This window comes from Marmota marmota, unplaced genomic scaffold, assembly GCF_001458135.2.
Source record: "Marmota marmota marmota unplaced genomic scaffold, marMar, whole genome shotgun sequence".
Taxonomy (NCBI): domain Eukaryota; kingdom Metazoa; phylum Chordata; class Mammalia; order Rodentia; family Sciuridae; genus Marmota; species Marmota marmota.
Genome location: NW_026000093.1, coordinates 9,429,640 through 9,435,700, shown reverse-complemented (window position 1 = coordinate 9,435,700; position 6,061 = coordinate 9,429,640).

The following is a 6,061-nucleotide window of genomic DNA, read 5'->3' as shown; positions in this document are numbered from 1 at the left end:
AGCAGTGAGATGCATTTCCAGACTGGTTTCACCTGAGGACTTGCTTCTAGGTGGTGGCCAAGCCAAGAGGTGGCTCTTCCTGGGAGGCAGCCTCAGGAGGATGGGACATAGCTCACTCTTCTTACATCCCCTGACCAGTACTAGTCACATGGCACCAACCTGTCTGCAAAGGAGAGTGGGAGATGGAGGGCAGGACCCATGTGTATGATGAAACTAAAATGTTCCTGCTGTAACCCTTTTCTAAGTTAGGGAAATATTGAAGAAAGACACATCTACAGGAGAGTCAAATTTAGTGATATTAGGCTTGGATACACAATGTTTATATTCTGTGCAATACCAGATGATGCAGGGATACAGAAGAGAGAAAAGATAAGAGTTTTCTATATATCAACCATGAAAACTATAGCCTTTTAACGCCTGATTTCTAAGCTCAATTATATTCCTTTAAATCTGATTATAAATGATAAATTTTATTGATTTTTCTTAATCTTTTTTCTTTGCTGAGAAGTTTCATAATCATCAAGGCTGATTATAATGTACTTGTTAATGTTTTCAATTCAACTGAAGCACGAAGTGGGGTTTATGATACTCCTACAACAAATCTCATTATTAATTGATGGTTTCCTCCATCCAACATCCTTGTTTTCTCTGTTAGGTTTAATTAAAAATCCATTTGAACCACAATCGTAGCCTTACTGACATCATATTTCAAATGCTCTACACTGCACGAGAAATGCACAAGGCCTCTCTCTATATTAAATCACTCTTTCATGTAACAGCATGCTTTTTTATACGTTAGCACATAAGAATTCAGGGAGACAGTTCATGGAGCTCATTTATGATTTTACATTTTATCATATCTTCATTTTAGAAGGGAGTTTAAGTTTCAGAAAGTAGATAATGAACTTTCAGTAAAAAAAATTACTTAGAATATTTTCAGATCACATTAAGATATAAACTAATGACTCTTAAATAACACCAAGCTAATATGATAATAAATTAATATTAAGCCAAGGAAATGGTAAGATAAATTATCTCTTATTTCTTTTCTTTGAAAAACTTTTCTCATCCAAACTTGAACATCTGTTAATTCACTCAAATTTAAGACAGATTTTAATCTGGGGAGGCAATTCAATGGTGCAGCACCTGCCTATCATGCATAAGGCCCTGGGTTCAATACTCAGTTCTGAGAGAAAGGTCAGGGCGAGGGAAATACAATTTCTCTCTCCCTCCATAAGTATATCTACCTTTAATCTTCATTTAATCTGAAGCCCAAATCGCTTAATAATTAACAATAAGATGACCTAAAGACTTCTTATCTTAGTTAGATATGGATATTTGCTGTTCAGGGAGGTAACTATGTTCACCTGGGAGGACAGTATGTTTTCCTTCACATTGTTCCACTCATCCCCAAGACTCTAAATTCCTTCCTCATGTTAGGAAGAAATCATAGTTTCTCCTTGTCCCTCATAAATTAGAGATTGAAACAGATCCCTATAACAGAAGACAGATTAACAAGAGAAAGACTAGCAAAATTTTTTTTTTTAGAGAGAGAGAGAGAGAGAAAGAACTTTATTCATTTTTTAGTTTTTCGGCGGACACAACATCTTTGTTTGTATGTGGTGCTGAGGATCGGACCAGGGCTGCACGCATGCCAGGCGAGCGCGCTACCACTTGAGCCACATCCCCAGCCCTAGCAAAATTTTTTAACATGCACATAATGCAGGAGAAATTTCAATGAAAGGTAACTCAAGGCAGTGGCTTAGAACTGTGGCATATTACACTATTGTCTCAAATGTATTTCATCATCTAATTCCCAAAGCGCAACTCTGAGAGCAGTATCTTTACTTCCCAAAGCCAAAACAACCTTGGGGAGGTTAAGTAATTTGCTGAGGTTCCATGTCTCTATGTTACTATGTAATTGTATAAATAATCACCAGGCATTATATAGTAGAATAACAGAAAACCCAATTTTTCTGAACAATGGCTTTAAATTATTCTGTTCTCAAATTTCAAGCAGCCTAGATAACCATTCTGCATCACTGCCGTTTTCACTGATTGTATTTCCACAAAAGTACAGCCTTCCACAGCTGGCACTACATGACAATGGAGCTTGAGGCGGAACCTGTGTCTCAGGGTGAAGGTCGTGCGTGCATCAGGTAGACCCAAGGCTGTGAACTCAAGACAAGTGGAAGTAAAAGGACATGGATATGGTGACCGCTTTGAGGACTTAAGCCCCCAAGTTCTCCACTTCAATCATTACTGCCACAAAGGTATCCTTACCCAAATCTCACATCAGTCTGAGCTCTGTTTCCAACGTGCCAGGTCACTGACTCCTACAACTCACACACAAAAGGGGTTGTTGCTGCTTCAAGTGGAATGTGACCACCAGATAGATGTTTCTGCCTGGACTTTTCATACTGCATAAACTGAACAAACTTATACTAATTGTAGGGGAAACACTTTGGTGTTTAAATCTGGATATGCACCTAATGGTTACTTTTTATATCTTCTCTCATGTCTAAGCAGTTTATGACCAAGGACTCTGGAGTCTTTAAAAAAAAGCTCTAATTTTTAGAATTTGAAGCTCTAGGAGGGACATGAAGTAGTTTAATGACTTCCCTACAGCCATGAAACCAAGCTGATCATGAGACTCCCAGGAACATCCTGAATGCTTCTCCATTGATTTGAGATGCCATCTTTCTCATACACTAAATTCCTATGTATCATTGAATTCCTATATATCATAAATCCAATATTTTAGATTTACTATTAGTTTTTAGAATATCTACTCATCCTTTAATGATACAGAATTATACTTAGCATGCTATGATATGTTTTATTATTAGATAATACCTTTACTTAATGTTGCAAAGTGATTTCCAGCACATACTGGCATACTGGTAACTTCTGTATTCCCTTTCATTATTCCTCCTTTGTGTGTATGTGTGTGTGTGTGTGTGTGTGTATATATATATGTATATATATATATATATATATATATATATATATATATATATATGATTTATACTACTATAAATATGGTCTTTGCCTCCATTTGGTTTCTCTAGATGATTTGTGTGTGTATGTTTGTGTGTGTGTATGTGTGTGTGTGTATTAATCTTTCTCTACTTTCACTAAATTCTATTATTTTTGTAATGTTTTCCCATGGATTCTTTGAATTTTTCTAGATATTTAATACTTATAGCTTTTGAAAATATAGTTCTATATCTTCCTTTCTGATTCTAATGTCTGTGCCACTTCATATTGACCAGTTACTTTTGCAAATGCCTTCAACAAAATTGTAGAGAGCAACGGAAACAGCAGAGCTCTTTGCTTGTTTTTTGTTTACTTGGAAATCCTTTAGTACTTCGTCCCCGCCACCCCCCCCCCCGCATTCCCACTTAAGAAAGTAGATCATAACTGTTTTTTTCTTGCTCGGCTGAAAAAGTACTCACATCTTTCTCAGTCTTTATAAGTATAACCCCTTTTGTCTCTTAGATCTTGAAGGCAGCTATCTCTAGGTTTTTGAAGATGCCCTTCTTCACTTGGTGAGAAATGCCCATCTTCACTAGAGGAGATTGTACCTGGAAAGTAAACTAGCCTTCCTTCCACCATCACCCATTAGGAGAAATAGCTTATCCCAAATGCTTAATACTTCTCCACTCATTCTATCTCTTCAACCTGATCAGAAGTCAGGTCACAGGAAATCATGCATGTTAAAACAACAAAAATAAGCCTTAATCTCAGTTTCCCCATGAACATGAATATTTCAATGTAAAGAAACCTAGAGTTTTCATGATGTCAGCATATGATTGGATTGTAATAGTAGTTGTCTGAATGCTAAAGGTGAATAGGTGTACTTTAGATGACTTGTTACTGCTGCTTCGTGCTAAGAATTTTTAGCATGCAGCAGAAAAGTATATCTTCTTCTTTATAAAAAAGAAAAAAATAAAGAAAAAGAAAGATTAGATTAGAATGACTATTTCAGTCACCTAAGAATGAATGCTTAACATTTATCTCAGTGGTACATGAGAGGTACTGGACATATTTGTTGACTGGTTAAATGCATGAGGGTATATATTTGTTTATTTCCACATTGGAGCTTAAATTTAATGGTGATCTCTCATATAATATTTTCATTTGTGTACCAATTTTCATAGGATCCATAGAGGTCACTCAGCTATCAATTACCTGGTTTCTAATTTGGTGCTCCTTTTACTTTTTCTGTTTAGACAAGAGAATTTTTTTCATATATTGAATTTGCTGTTCGCTTTGAGCTAACTTGGGCTGTTTGATGGTGGTGATTGTTCTCTTGTCATCTGTTTTATTACAATTAATTTATTTTAATGAGGGGAGAGCACAATCCAATTCAGAGCTGTTATAAAATTTATCCAGACAGAATTTTTTTTAAAATTGCATAAGATAAGATATTAGTAAAGGTAGAGTTAAAAAAGTATTGGAAATTAAAAAAAGGAAATATTGTAGTCTATATACAGAATTTTGCTCCCCCCCAAAATCAGTGTAGAATGTTTTCTTTCCTTCATTTATGGAACAATATCTTTTTGCATGAAGTAACAGATTCCATCAAAGACCATATTTATAGTAGTATAAATCATATATATATATATACATATATGTATACACACACACACACACACACACACATACACACAAAGGAGGAATAATGAAAGGGAATACAGAAGTTACCAGTATGCCAGTATGTGCTGGAAATCACTTTGCAACATTAAGTAAAGGTATTATCTAATAATAAAACATATCATAGCATGCTAAGTATAATTCTGTATCATTAAAGGATGAGTAGATATTCTAAAAACTAATAGTAAATCTAAAATATTGGATTTATGATATATAGGAATTCAATGATACATAGGAATTTAGTGTATGAGAAAGATGGCATCTCAAATCAATGGAGAAGAGATGAACTTATTAATAAGTTGTTGGAGTAACTGTATAGTGACATTAAAAATAAAATTAGATCCATTGTTCAGTACATGGAACTAAATCAGAATCCAGAGAAGTATATATTAAAACTAAACAAAACCATATGCCATAGTTTAGATCTGGAATTTTCCCCAAAGCCCTTATGCTAAAAGGCTTAGTCACCAGCCTGTGGTGCTACTGGGAGGTAGTGAAATCTTTAGGAAGGAGGTGGGGGTCTAATGGAAGGAAGTTAGGTCTTTGGGGACATGCTTAAGGGGATATTGGGATTCTGGCCCCTTTCTCCCTCTCTTTTGTTTTGAGCTACCTCCACAATGTTCTCCCTGCGATGATGCACAGCCTCACCACAAGCCCAAAGGCAACAGGGCCAAGTCACCATGGCCTGAAGCCTCTGGAGTTACAATCCAAAATGAATTTTTCCTCGTTTTAAGTTGTTTTTGTCATAGCAATGGAAATTTGACTAAGACACCATACAAGTGTTAAGAGAAAACTTGGGTAACTACTTCATTAGCTCAAAGTAAAAATTTATTTCTACAATGACTCAAAATATAAACCAAATAAGTGAAAATATTAATAGATATGACCACATGAAAGTAATAACATTGTATCATAAGAATCTATCGTAAGCAAGTCAAAAAAGACAAGTGATAAATGGAATAAATATTAGTCACTTACTTCACATATGAAGGGTTAATATCACAAATATATAATGAACTTCTAGAATCGAGAATAATTAGCAACTTTGTAGAAAAGTTTGATAAAAACATAAAAGGGAAGTTTATGCAGAAAATTTCAAATAACACTTAAATGTATTAAAAATGTTTGACTTTCCTCTGAAAACTGAAAACACACATTTTATTGTAAAATCAAACTTCATTTAGACATCTTTTCAAAAATGCCAAAATTAAGTAGTTTGACTAAACACTTTTATCAAGATTGTGGGGAAATGGATTTTTATATCTTGGAAAGATGATCACTTTCTGAGGGCAATAAGGTGGTTAGAATGTAACTAAATGACTAAAGCCCAATGGATAATTTAGCCATATCTGGCAAAATTATATATATATATATATATATATATATATATATATATATATTT